Here is a 14,989-nt window from a genome sequence, read left to right as displayed (position 1 = left end):
GTTAATTTAAGAATAGTCACTCTACTGAGTAGTACAACTTATAGCAGAGGTAGCCCAAGCCAATTCTTGATATTACAACTTCTCACGTGAGAGAGGTCTGGGGAGAAGGGAGAGAAAGAAGGAGGGAGTAGGGAAGGAGAGACAGAGAGAAATCGGAGGAGAGGAGAAAGTTCATTCAGTGTACCTTCCCACCCAAGTATGTGGGTCAATGTTTAGCAAGGGCAGGGGTGCTCCTGCAAGTCTGGATAAACCAGACCACAGGACTCACTTGACAACTTGAGCCCAAGGGGAGGAACCCAGAACAGGTCCTTCTAGATCTTCGGAAATTTGAAACCAGTCTATTTGCCCCTCCTCCCACCAAGACTATTAGCAGTGGGAGTAAAATATCTAGGAAAACAGCTTCGTCAGCTAGAATGAGGTCAAAAGAACACAATGAATTCAAGTCACACAAGTCACTGTTCTTAGGGTTGATCCAGTCTAGAGAGCAGAGGTGAATCTGTCCACCATCCACCAAGCCGCAAGCAGAAAGGAAGCGGTCCTGGGCGTTCCTGCAGAGGGTCTGTGCAGTACCTGGAAGCATTAGCACTGTTCTCCTAGGTGCTGCAGGGATGCAGAAGTGACCTAAAATTCAGCACGGCTCTTCATAAGGTTACCATTTCTTTGGGAAGATAAGTTACCTCACTCACACAAAGAAACAAAGAGACCATAATTAAATGCAAAAGTAGACAGGACATCTCAAATACCAGGAGAGGTATTCCTTCTCAAAAACTCGGGAGAGGAGGAAGACTAGAGAATCTAGAGAAAGGGGTGACCGCGTGGTGATGGTGATGGCGAGACTTACATACAATGGAAAATGTTGGCTAATCAGAGCAGGAAAGGAGATCTTTTCAGACCATGAGAAGAAACACAGGTGACACGTATATGAAGTCAGGTTAGTGTTCTGGCTTCTTACAAGAACTTCACAGGAATCAAGATCAACTACAAATCCTCACCCTAATGAAATCCATTCACCTCCTAAACGCACTGGGAAGAATAACAGGTCAATTGCTCTCTTCCTTCCGCCCCCCACCATCGACAACCCACTCTCCTCTCCATTCAGACAGCGAGCTCACCTGTCATTCCCTCAACCACCTACTTGTCTATTCCTCCCACCCTCCTCCCACTATTTGTTAATAGAGAAAACACTACTCTCTAGGACACTCGTCTGCCACGTTGAGAACAATTAAGAAGAGAAGGTCACGCTAGTGAAACAATTAGAGAATGAAAAACAGAACAAATTTTTAAAAAATTAAGATACCAGAACTTTACAGAGCTTCTGAGTATGTCGGGAACTCCACAGAAGTACAAGTACCACCTTCACATTACTCCTGGAGGACAGGCCAAGTAACGTGAAAGGTATACACCTCCTTCCTTATCAGATCTCAACATAGTCTGATGCTGTTCAAGCTGCCTTGTGCCCAGTGGAGCATAGTAAACTGCAGGTGATGACAGCTTCACACTCACATCTGTGGCAGTCATGCTGCACGAGCTTGCACTCTGACCACCAAACAGTGCTGGTAAAGCTCTGTGCCCAGTCTTGGGTTTTGACTAAAACTATGTAGATATAAAATCATTCTAACACAGAGCTAACGAGAATTTCCCCTAATAGAGAACATCCATTAGAAAATTCATTAATTAAGGGTATAGGGGTACTTTCATATGGATATGATTTTGTATGCCACTATTTAATAAGCATTAATTTATAAAATTTATAACAGAGACTTCTTCCTATAGGGAAAAGCTATGTAGACGTTCTTGGTTATGCTAGAGGAAGAAAACACCTGTTAGATCTTCCTGCTCTCCTAGGTGCAAAATATTTCTTAGTCAAGGCCATCCATCAGCCACCCAAGGGCATTTTGCTCAGAGCAACGTGCCCAGGCCCCAAACCCTGGTTTTGATGCGCTGGGATGAGAGTGATGCTCAGGCATGTATATTGTGAAAAAGTTCCTCCAACTGGTTCCGGCACATAAGTAATCCCTAATTTGAAACCATGGTCTTGAATGACTTAGAACACTCTGGGCAATCTGCAGGACCACCCCCCCCCCCCCCCCCCCGCCAGTGTCACAAGTCTCCATGTCCTGCCCAATTCAAAAGACAAGCATTTTTCAAAGAACAAACATACCAAGCTGAGATCAAAGCATTGCCTGAACACATTTTCTGACTAGCTGTTTAGATCACTGCAGAAAAACCACTCGCCTGCTTACTATGACCTGAGAGGTATAAAATATCTTGACAAGATATAAAATCATTCTAACAGATTTAACTATAATATTCAGAAAAAGAAAGCATAAAGGGAACTGAAGAAACACCACTAGAGCAGGGAAGAATATTTTTCCTTTTTTCTTCTGCCTCTACAGAATTTTATGCTCTTCTAAAACACTTCTGCAGAAAAGAAATAATGACCTGCACAGAGTGATCTGCCAGTAAGGAAGGACCATTCCAGTCACATCTGGATAAAACAGGAGGCCTGTCTGACACCTGGCGGAGAGTTGAGCAATAATGGTGTGGTAAGTCTCATTTTTAATGCTTGATAGTAAAAATACATATACACAATGTCATGTGTAAATTATATCTCAATAAAGCTGGAGAGGGGGAAGCTGGGGGAATACTTTTTAAATACAAATTATAAAAATGCATATAAATTATCACCTAAGAAGCCAGTGTCCATGGGTCATGACCCTCTCAATGACCCCCTCCAGAGTCTTTTGCCTTAGCCTCTGGGTCTGGGTGTCCCTACTACACCTGCCTCAGGAGACCCTGCCGCTTTCTCTGCATCGTCCAGGTCTATGAGAGTGAGAAAGGAGGATATAGGTTACTTAAGATAATGAAATGAAGAATGTAGATACCAAATGACCCATCAAAATTCCCCCGAGGTAAGCATCTATTTCTTAGAGAAAAGAACATAATAATGTGATTATTAAAAGCTAGTTTAATCACAAGTAGAACAAAAATCATTGACTCCAGCAGTTATGGGAGGGGTTGATAGGCTGTTACTTTTCATACTCGCCATTCCCACCTAATTAAAAAACTTGCCAAAAATAATATACGTTTAAGTGAAAAAGCAAGTTCAAGCACTGTATATGTAGTATGTTCTCTGTGGAGTGTTTTAAAAGGAGGAGAGAATCATGTAAAAACTTGGGATCCATGAAGCTCTAAAGTTACATATCCCCTTTTTTCTGGGGAAGGGGCTCAGTTTTTCTGTAAGACACTCATCGGTAATTGTGTTCAAGCACAGAAAGGAGTCCACCATTTCAAAAAGTTTAAGAACTCCTTCTCTAGAAAGAAACTAAAGGTATAAATGAGCTGAAAAAATCAAAATCATATCCCATTGCAAAGAATTAAATGAACCAGGGTAGGGGGAGTTGTGGGAGGAGGGAGGTAAATGGGGTAAAAGCAGTCAAATATGTGGTGACATTAAAGAATTAAATTTTAAAAACTAAATTTAAAAATAAATAATAAAATAAATAAAAATTTTAAAAAATAAAAGAATTAAATGATATGAAAATATACTAGGCTAATCTGTACAAATGAACGATAGCAATGCAAGATAAATTCATGGGTCCCCAAAAAAAAAAAAAAAACACAGATCGGAAAGGTGTGAGATACTGAACTATAGGAACCAAAACCACAGAAATAATTTTTTTAGTTTCTAAGAATTAAAGAGTACCAGTACATGAATTATTAAGAAGCAATCTTCAAGTCAAAGCTACCCAAACAAACAAAATCCACCATAAAGTAATGGTCAAGTTTTTAAACTGTATTAAAACATACACACACACACACACACACACACACACACGAGATACTCCTTAGTAGCTTCCAAGAAAGAAGATGAGATAACATTTAAGATGCAAAGAAAAGAAACCTTCAGATTTAGGCAAAGAGAAAGAAGAGCTTGAAAGAAAATCTGCAAAAGGACATTATCAGCACTGGCTCAGAAATGAAGCACAACCTCAGGTTTTTTTGAAGATAGAGAAAAGTGTTGTATGACCTAAATGATCTGAAACAATCATCAGCAAGCCCAACACTTGAGAAGCTCACAACGAAAGCAATAGAGTAGGAGAGTTTACGAAAGACGCTCACGTCCTCGCCCCCCATCCCCCAAGAATTTAGTGTTAGCATATAATTGTTAATAACATCAGAAGATTGTTTTTGAGAAGGGCAAGAAGTAACAACAGAACTTCACAAAGGAGTCCATTACTGTAATGATGGACTATGACTTACTCAAAAAGCTAAATAAACTCCATATCAGTTCTAGAAAAGAGATCAAGATGGTGGTTGCTAATGTAAAAGGGTGGAACAAATTTAAACAATATTACTACAAATGCTAATGGAAAAAGTGGATATCTAAGGATTTCTTTTTCTATAATGCTATTCTAAAAGCATGCTGAAACACAAACATCTAACATTAGAACAAATATACATTTGAATTTTGAGAAGAATGCATTCCGCAACCAAAAGAAAAAAGTAATAGTATTCCTGATTACTGCTCCAGCAAGTACAGCCTCCTTTGGCCTGGGCAATTCATGGCAATGTTGACTAGTGTCTCGGAGAAAAGCAGGTAAATCTCCCATGTGTCCTCCCCTTCATGGCCTGTGAGCCAATCTCTAATTCTCATGTATCATCGGATGTGCTGGGTATCTAGAGCAGAAGTAGGGAGCAGAGGTGGGAGACCTAAGGACAACTCCACCTGGTTCCATGCACAAGCCATGGCTGGGGAGGACAGACAGGTTGAGTAGGGGGATATCACTGTAGGAGCAGCCCTTCCTGACTAGCCCGAGGAGCTTGTTTTGGCAGGGGGAGGAGGGGGGAGTCGGGGGAGAAGGGAGCAGTAAGGAGGGGAGTGTGGGGCAGATGAGGCCATAGTAGCACCAACATGCATGCCCCCTACTCTCTGCTGCTTCCCCCTAGAGTCACTGCTGATAAACTAACATCAAAGATAAGACACCTGAACAATGAATCCTGAATGAAGAGATTGCTGAGAAGGGTTAATTACAGTACAATGGTACGCATCAAATACATGGAAAGTTTGAAGTTGCCTATGTATTTAATAAGTATGTATCATCGTCTTCCAATTTACTTCCATGGAAAAAAATCAAAATTTCAAGTCTATTCCAGAAGGACATAAGCAAAATAATAATAATAATAATAACATATAAAAATAGTGGAGAATAGCACAGATGTCTCGATTACATCTGGTAGCTTTTCTTATGAAATGTTTCAAATACATGTAGAATGAACTCCCTATTTTTTAAAGTGCCATTGAATTTTTAAATGTAATTGATTACCTACCAAAAAATGCATGTGGACTAAAAATTAGGGGATTTTCTCCAATATACCCAGTATATACAAAAAGCAGAGCAGACAAACAACAATCCCTTCTCACAGCAAGGCCATGCTTTAGAGACAGTCCTGGGTCTGCTGGGTCCTTCTCCTACCAGGCATATGACTTGCGGAAACATGTCCTGCCTCTGAATGCCTCAGCTGCATCCTCTGCAAAATGAGAATCACGCCATCTAACTTGCAGGGATCTTGTGAAGACTGAATGAGATAAGACATGTAAAAGTGACTTCGCAGTGTGCGACAGATGCTCAAATCACGCTAGCTATTAGGGAATCAAACAAAGCACCTTGAAGTGTTTTAAAATAAATCTATTTTAAATGTTCTGGTCTACCAGCAAATAAGTAAACATATGAATAAAAAGCTAACAGCAATGTAAACAAAGGGAGAGGGCTGGGATTGTAAATAAGACTTGAAAGGCCACTGCCAGAACAAGACAACTCATGTAGACAATGAAATTAGCCTTGAATAACCTAACTGCCACATAGGGATAAATGAACAAAGACAAAGAGAACATACTTCATCTTCATTCTAACCGAATCACTTATAAAAATTGATCATGTACCTAGTAAAAAAAATATGGCCTACATTAGCAGCTATTATGACATTTTTAAAAATCGGTCTTGAATAATGTTCAAATATATGCAAACTAAAAACCAAAATATCTTAAAGATTGAATTTGGGAAGAAATTCAGAATAAAGATTGAATTTGGGAAGAAATTCAGAATATTTAATAAATGACATAACAAAACGAAATGCATGAAAACTTGCTAAGCAGTACTGAGGGGCATTTCCTGCTTTAAGACTAAGGGATTATATTGGCAACAAAATTCAAAGGATAAAGAGAACCATAATAAACCAAGCCTCTTGATAAAGAACTTAGAAGAGGAATGAAGAAACGAACCAAAATAAAAACTCAATAAACAAATATAGCAGAGAAAGAAAATGCAATGAAATTGACAACCAGTAGATGATTCTTCAGAAAATTAACAATCGATTCATAAATAACAACTTTTTTCAAACTAAGAAGAATGGACAAAATAAAATTAGAAAGAAAGGAATAAAACTGTAAAGATATGAGAACTGGAAATATATTACTAATTTTGATAAATGGAAAGAAAATCTGTATTAAAAAGAAGAAATTGCAAAACTTAAGACATTCCATTTCCCAAGAAAAATTCAAGTGAATTAACTGGAAAAATCTGACACTATTTAAAAAACAAACCATCCCTATAATTAAGGTGACTAATGTAGCATCATGTTTACAGTTCTAATTTCAAAGTCAGTCCCAGGATTATAACAGTACACTTTTTCAGATCCCATTCTATATTTCATTCATTTAATATAATCACTCTACCTATCATAATTACAAAATATAGATAAGCTGAAATGTTAATTTAGAGAAAATATCATTTTGATCCCAAATACTGGAGAAAAATTATGAACCATATTCAATTTTGACATAAAAACAGAAACCCGATAGGATTTTACATAAGGAAAAACAATCATGATTTCTCATATTAACAGGGGAGATTCTATATTGTACAGTATTTAGCTTAGTAGATGGCAAGAAGGCTGTAAACATTAGCCTTTCTAAATATAAACCCCACCGGAGGAAAACTGTGATGCAGTGAGGCAAGTGTCTGTCTAAAAGTGCTAATGATCATATACTTAAAACCAAAAATTAACCTCATGCCTACTGGCGAAATACTTTGAGCCATTTAAAAAGAAAAACGAAACAGCGACGAGGTGTCACCACTTCTAGTTAAGGATAGTCATTGTTGCCTTCAAATTGTGCAGAGAAAAGGGAGAATTTTAAGGTACTGTTTACTTTATGGGGTTGCTGGGAGGACTGAGAAAATTAATAAAGAACTCGCTTATCGCCATGCCTGACAGCAGAAAGGCTTTTGCAAAAACTCTGACAAGCCCCTAGAAGGACCAAATTTCTAAAATATCTGTACCTGTCTCTCCTATTTTGAATTACAGGTTTTCTTCTCGCAGGTAAACATGAATAAATGACCAGAAGAACAGTCAGACATTTCTTTTCCAGAGTCCGTATCTTTTTCACACTTCCAGTTCTAGAACTTAGAATATAACTGCTCTGTGTCCCCTAAGAGTAGGATTTTTCTTTTTCTCTCTCCATATTCTTGGGAAAGAAGACAGTGCCATCGAATACAGTATAAGCTCAAAAGTATTTGTTGAATGAATGTTGTTTTTCTTTAGCTTATCTCCATGGAAAATTACTGTTGAGTGCTAGGTAGCTTTCCCCTGCCTTCAGCATCAGTTCAGCTTCTTGGCCCTGCACGGAGGCACAAGCGGCTACAGCAATCCATTGTTAGAATCAAGAAGGCTGTCTCCATGCAGTGTGCTTTTAATTGATCAAATGATCCTGGCACTGAGGTGTCCAAATTGCTCCATCTGACTTCTTAGCTAACACATCAATGTTGATCTGGGAAAGAAACATCTGGAAATAACCACTCAGTCCTGCCCAATCGGTCCACTTATTTTAATCTAAAGACTTCTACTCAATGTTTAGAACCAACTCTTTTAGGTAGGCTGTTAATGCAGAGATCTCTTCCTTCTTAAGGCAAAGTCCCAAAAAAGCTACAATCATTTTCTCACAATTTACATCGATAGATGGGTTGATTCTGTCATCTATAAATTTTGCCAAATCAGTGACATACAAGACATACCTGTGAAGACAAGGCTTTAACTAAGTGTTAAAAATTAACAACACCTGTCTAAGCCCCTTAGGCTCGAGGGCACATTTAAATGGTAAACTGAGTCCTTTTTTGCAACAAGCTGTCCTCTGGGGTTTCAGCTCATCTCCCTTCTGTGACCCTAGGAGAAAAGGAACCACTTGAGAAAAATTCCTCTTTTCCCTACGGCACTTGACAACCCAGTAGGATGAGGGGCAGCTAGATGTTGAGAACACTCCTTCCATTCTCCAAAATTCTTCATCCTGGGGTGGGGGGGTGTGTGTGTGTGTGTGTGTGTGTGTGCATGCTGCAAGTACATATGTGTGTGTGTCTCAGGAGGAACCAGAAATCAGTGAAGCGTCCCTGCTCTTGGCTCTATCTCCTAGTCTCCAGTCTTGGCAATTTAACTCTATGTAATAAATATTCCCTCTCTACCCCTGTGGAGCTATTTGGGCTATTCTTAGCCCTTCTTGGCCCATTATCCCAAATTTCCTCTCTAGAGTTGTGCTTTGCTTGCCCCAAGCATGACAAGTAAGCAGCAATGTTACCTGAAATAGAAAAAACCCCCACAAAGATCAACTATATTCTCACACAGTAATGACACAATTGGGGTGGGGGTGGGGGGAGGGTGAATTTAAAAATCACTGCACAGTGATCATGTCCAATAAATTTTTTAAAAATACAAATAATTTGAAATACAAGAGGTTTTTTTAAAAAAAAAATAATAATATAGTATATACTGGGGATAGAAAGAGAAGAATAAAGAGATGGCTCGCTCCTGCCAGAGAATTTAAAAGACAGCTGATTGTTCAATGTTGGAATTGAATGTTGCATTAAAGACCCCGTGTTATAGATTCATTAACTGACACACAGGGTTTCAATATTCAATTCAAATTTATGCTTCCGCCAAGTTACAAACTTGCCAAACACAGGAATGAGAACACTGAGGACCCACCTCCCCCATTTCCTGGGTTCATCAGACACTATTTCCCATTCTTATATTCCTACTATGAAACTTATCTCCTCGATGTTCTCCTTGTATACTCCTACTTTCAGCAACTTAGACATTTCTAAAATTTTTATTTTGTAAAATAATGACAATAATCATATCTAAGGCTAGATCTAATTAAAAAATTAAAGTTAAATAAAACAATGCAAAATGGTACCTAGCAAATCTTTTACTCTGCTCAAAGTAGTATTTTTTCTGAATAATGTCACAATTTCAAAAAAAAATTAAATACAGAAATTGTGTGGTGAATGTGTATGTGTATATATACACATTAAAATTTCAATTAAACAATGGTAAGTTACATACATATTTCATGTACAAACTTTACCATAATAGATAGATACGACAAAATTACTCCCTATCAAAGAATTAAGCAACTGTGCCCACTAAAGATTATGACGAACTACAGTAAATTAATAATACAAAAAACTTAGAGAAAACCTAATGTTCACCAACAGGCAAATGGTTGAATTATAGTACATACATATGATGGAATATTATGTTTCCATTAACAATTACAATAAAAATAGATGAGGAAATGCTCATGATAATGGTAAATGAGGGGAAAAAATATCATACTATACTAGTCTATACGTTAATGCATATACACATGTAAATCTCAACTACCCTTCAAAATCTAAAGTAACATTAGAAAAAAGGCAAAACATAACAGAATACATCAACTCCATGGGTTAGACTGCTGTATTTTCAAATTTTCAATATTAGCAAATAATGTTTATATAGTCAAATAAACATGCTTTTTAAATTGTGATTATCACTTTTAATAATCAAAACTAAACAAAAACATTAATGTGTATGATATATAGTCTTACTCCGTCAGTATACTTCTGAAAATCTAAATTTCTGTTGCACATAAAATACCTATAACAATGTGAAGTCTACTTTTGCCATAGAGAAATGAGGAAGGCTTGCTATTTCTTTCCCTTCTAAGGGCAATATTAGGATTAATGAGATGTTGATGAGAAAGTCCTCTATTCATTCAACCTTCCTAGTTGCAAAATTACCAAGCTAATGCCAATCTTCTCCCAGGAGGAATATAGGGCCATAAAATTCTACACCTAGAACATTCAGTTCTCAAACTACTCCCTGTGCAGTCTGTCAATTTCTGTATGTCAACATAATGAAGACAATTATCTTTCTTTTGGTCTGTATTGTCAGGGTAATTAACATACAAAAAGCTTGATTGATGTGTACCAACAATATTACTATATGGTATGTCACTGAATTATACCTCTTTGTACATGAAAATGAGGTCTAGAATAGCTTCCTAATTGCTTCCTCTGGGCTCTCTATACATGGGATACTAAAAGCATTAATAACAATAAGTTATACCAACACAGTCCACTCTATATCATCTCAGACTACTAATATGGTAGTGGTTTAACTATTAATACAGTTGACTTTATACTAGGACACAATATATAAACTGAATGAGCACTTCATCAGAGAGTAAAAAAGTCTTAATTTTCATAGCATTCATCAGAATATATCAGTAATATACTAAATAAATGAAATTCACTTATATGCATTATAATACTTATTTAAAATATTTTTGTCAACATATTTTATCTGGAAGAGCTTAAAGTTACTTTAAGATTTTAAATATACACACATACAAAAATATAAACATCTACACAATCACTTGTAATGATCAAAATTAATTCCCTATACCCTATCCTTAGTATGTGTATATTACAGAGCATTTTAGTGTTCAGCATTATAAATAGCAAAGCAAACATGAGTTGCTATGGGGAGTTGATGACTGATAGCTTTATCTTCACACTTTGTAATACTACATCCTACCCCGCTTAGGCTAAGTCCCATTTCGAAATTTTAATTTCCCCTGGTTACCCCAAGAAGAATTATTTAATATATAACTCAAAATACTGATTCTGAATTATTTATTTCTGTGTAAAGACTGTTTCTCCATTCTTTTCCACAGTGGCCAGTGACCAAGATTAGAAGTCGATTGAAGCCATTCTAGTTAGCAGAAATTGTTATTACAGAAGCCCAATAACTGCAAGAAATTTTTGCCCCCGGCACATAATTGGGTGCTTAGTAATATTTATGGGATGAATGAATGCTCAATAAACTCAACATTTTCTCAAACACTGACAGGTTTGAGAAGACAACATTAGACACATGATTACGGAGCTTAACCACTTCCAATCAGCCCACATCAGCCTCTGAGAGGCACTGGCAGAACTGCAGTGATAAAACAGTTGTCTTTGATGGCAACCTCAAAAAAAGTTCAATATTGCAATAATCTTAAGAAGTATCACTGCCTATACACGGAGGAATATTCTTTTAATAAAGTGACTGAATAAAAGGCTCCATGGGAGACAGAATGGTTTCTACTTCCCTCCCCATCAGCCCTGCCCAGAAGCTGCTAGTGTTGGACAAACTGAACTAACTGTAAATGACGGAGCACATTTTCACCCTTAATTATTTCAAAGGCCAATTCCCCATTATAACTTGAAAGTGCCAAATTTATTTGTTGTCCAATAACTTCTATTATTACTATTACATTAAAACAAGGGGATTGCCAGAATTTTTTTTTTTTTAATGCACCGATTTAGTTGTGGAGACAATTGTTACAAATGTATCTGTGGTTAAATAGGATTCCCTTCTAAGCTTATACAAAGTGTCAAGCCTTCATAAGCAAACAGACAATAATTAGAAGTTGATTTCTGTGAAAACAGGCTTCATAAAAAGGTAGTACAGTTTGGGAAAATAATGAACATACTCTTTCATTAAGTATTTTTCAGATTTTCTTCAAGAGAACGTAATCAACTTCTCCTGAAAAATAAACAAATCAAAATTTCTATTGAAAGATTCTATGCTGTAAAACCTTATAAATGATATCTGTTGATTACTCCTTTCAAAGCCATCTTTGAAAGAAATAATTATATCCTTGGATGAAGAGCTAAATGTGTTTTTTCAATATGCTGAAAGGGAAACAACTCATTCTGAAGTTATCCAGTTTCCATTTTTTATAATCAATTTCATCTCAGCCACACTGCTGACAGCAATTCTTAAACAATTTAATATTTGTCAATCTATATAAATATGCTTAAGCTAAAAAACATGTTATACTTATCTTAACCTGATTTATTACTTTATCTTCAACAAGAAAAGCATACTTACTGTAAAGAAGGCAGAAAAAAGTTAAATCCTAATTGAAACTACATCAAAAGAAAAAGGAAAAAAAAACTTTCTATTTAAATCAATTGAAAGCCTTAAGCATTTAACTGACTTGAGAAAATGAAACTTGGTTACACTATTCCTGGGACATTTGCATCTTTCCTCAGAAAGCCCTCATAGGACCTTTCACTAACTTCCAGCCCTTTACTGCCTTCTCAGTCACTATGGATCAAGCTGAATATTAATGAGTAAAAGCAGCCGGAATATAGGAAGCTCAGCCAAGAATACTAGGACAGACAAGAAAAGAGCTCACTATTTCAAGAAAACATCTTTTAAGAGTTCTGGGCTCCCAGAAGTCAGGCCAAAACAGAGAGAAGCTGCCCTTGGATGAGGATAAATAAGTTTGAGCTTTGCCCGTAGGGGATGGTAAAAGACTTTTCTTCTTCTTTTGTACCATCTGTTTTCATAAAGTTAAATCTGGGTTACAGCCGATTCATACTCAATCAGAATTACTTGATTTGTCTGGAGAGGATATACAACAAAATTCACAGTGTTCGTAATCAGGAACTCAAAGGAAATTTATTATTTTTTTAATGGCCATCTGGAAACTGTCAAATTACTTCTTTTCTCCACCTACTCCTGGGAGCAACTAAGGATATTCCCTGAAAATATCTTCGGGGTAAAAATCATTATACAAAAACTTGAGAATTTGACACATATACTTCATTCACCACAAGATAATTGCAATGTAATAACTTTTACTCATTATCTGCTTAAAATACTGATGTATACAACCTTCTTATCCTTGTATACAAATGAATTTTTTTTTAATTTACCAAGTTTTTTTGAAGAAACTCAACTTTTTGTCCAGAATGCTCTATTTTATCATAAATATCGGATAAAGTCCTATTAGCATTTCAAAGTTCTCATCAGTCAGACTCATTGAGTTGCACAGACTGTAATCTCATGGAGAACTGTAAACAGCCCAATCTTTGAACATTTTGTGTTGCCATGCAAATAGCACATTTGTAACCTTTTCTCCTTCTTACTATCCCCTACTGTCTCTATCAAGTATCTATTATTCTCTTAATAGGTCTCTATCAAATATCTATTACTTGTTTTTTACTACTTATGGCATCTTAGTGCTCATCTAGTCCACACCCTTCGTTATACAGATAAGGAAATTCTGAGGCCCAAATGTTCCCTTACATTACAAAGTGGCATAGCTAATAAGTGAAAGGGACCTAGTACTCTGACTTTTAGGCTAGGGAAGAGAATACAGAATCAAAGAATAGAATAGAATAACAGAATAACCAAATTTATTCTGTAATAACAGGATTCCTTAGTATTAGCGTATAATAGACTTGTAAAAAATATTTATTGGTTGATAAAACCAAAGCCACCTTCAATCTTGAACCCACCCACGCACATGGGATGATATGTGAATTATCAGACTAAATTCTCCAAACATACAAACCATCAGCTTTGCTGACATCTATGTGCCATGTTTCCAATTGGTAAGTCATGTTTCCAAAATATTACAGACTGGTCAAAAGTAGAATTGAAAAGCAAAAGGAAAATAAAACAGTTCTATCCCAAACCCAATCTCAGCTGAAGAGCACTCTCTTATCCTTACTAGAAAGAAAACAGTGGCAGTCAGGGGACACCTTCTGTATCCAGCGTGCCCACCCGAGCCACCCATTACCCATCACTGTCTTCCCCCACTACTTGCATCCATCCTTCCCTCCATCCTTAAAAGATGCAGTGTCTCTTATTTGTTGCTAAATTCCTCTAGGCTGTGAGAAGTGAAGCCTCTTCCTACTCCATCCCAAAAGGCAATCCCTCGCTCTCCGCTCCCACCTCCTCAGGGGAGGTGGGCCATCACCTCCTCCCTTTCTCCTGTATCAACCACCTCCATAAACATTTCAGTGCTCCTTTCTTCTATATAAAATTTTTTTAAAAAATGAAATTACAGCTAAGCTTAAGTGGTCTAACTCAATGTCATCACCTTCTCACCTCCCATTTTCCCTCAACTGACTACAATTGGTGTCTACTGCCTTCACTCCAAATAACTGCTTGTGAGAAGATCTATAATTATCTTCCTAACTGCCAAACCCAAGTGGACATCTCTGACACCTTAGCAGTGGCTTCTCTGGGACTTTCCACTCCACTGACCACTCTCTCCTTCCTGAAACTCCTCCCATGGCCGATTAACACAGTCTCCTCTTCTGGCAGTTGCTCTCAGTCAACTTTTGGAGATCAATTTTCTCTGAATGCCCCTGAAAGCAACTTTTCCCCAGGGCCCGCATTCCACCTTTTCCCTCATGTTTTATCAGCTCTCACTGGCAATCTTAGCTCCACCATAGCTACTGAGTGCTTCCAAATCAAATTTCCAGCTCAGAAGTTCTGGCCACTGATGACCAGCACATTCAAATAGACACCCACAAAGGTTCTTCAAAGAATAAATTCATTTGTCTCTCAAAATAGCACCAGTTCCCTGAACAGGCTATGCTCTCACACCCCCAAAGACTTAGTATATTTGGGTATATATGAGGGCTTAATATATATTCCTGAGATACTCTCACCTTGACATGTAGATATGTCATACCACAAGCATTCTTAACCCCCTTCTCATTCAATCATTACCACCAGAGATACCTTATTAAAAAAAAAGAAAGAAAGAAAGAAAAAGACGCTTTCTCAGCCTTTCTTGCTGCTAGGGATAGCCAAGTAACCC

General features: G+C 37.2%; 1 protein-coding gene across 1 annotated transcript in view; it reads right to left on the bottom strand.

Annotated features, from left to right (window-relative positions):
* Positions 1-14,989, bottom strand: part of NHSL1 (NHS like 1) — a 206,201-nt gene that overhangs the window by 152,376 nt on the left and 38,836 nt on the right.

The sequence above is a fragment of the Pteropus medius genome, unplaced genomic scaffold (assembly GCF_902729225.1).
Source record: "Pteropus medius unplaced genomic scaffold, Ma_sr-lr_union100, whole genome shotgun sequence".
NCBI classification, from domain to species: Eukaryota; Metazoa; Chordata; class Mammalia; order Chiroptera; family Pteropodidae; genus Pteropus; species Pteropus medius.
The sequence above is the reverse complement of the archived record's forward strand: the minus strand, read 5'-3'. Positions and strand labels throughout refer to the sequence as shown.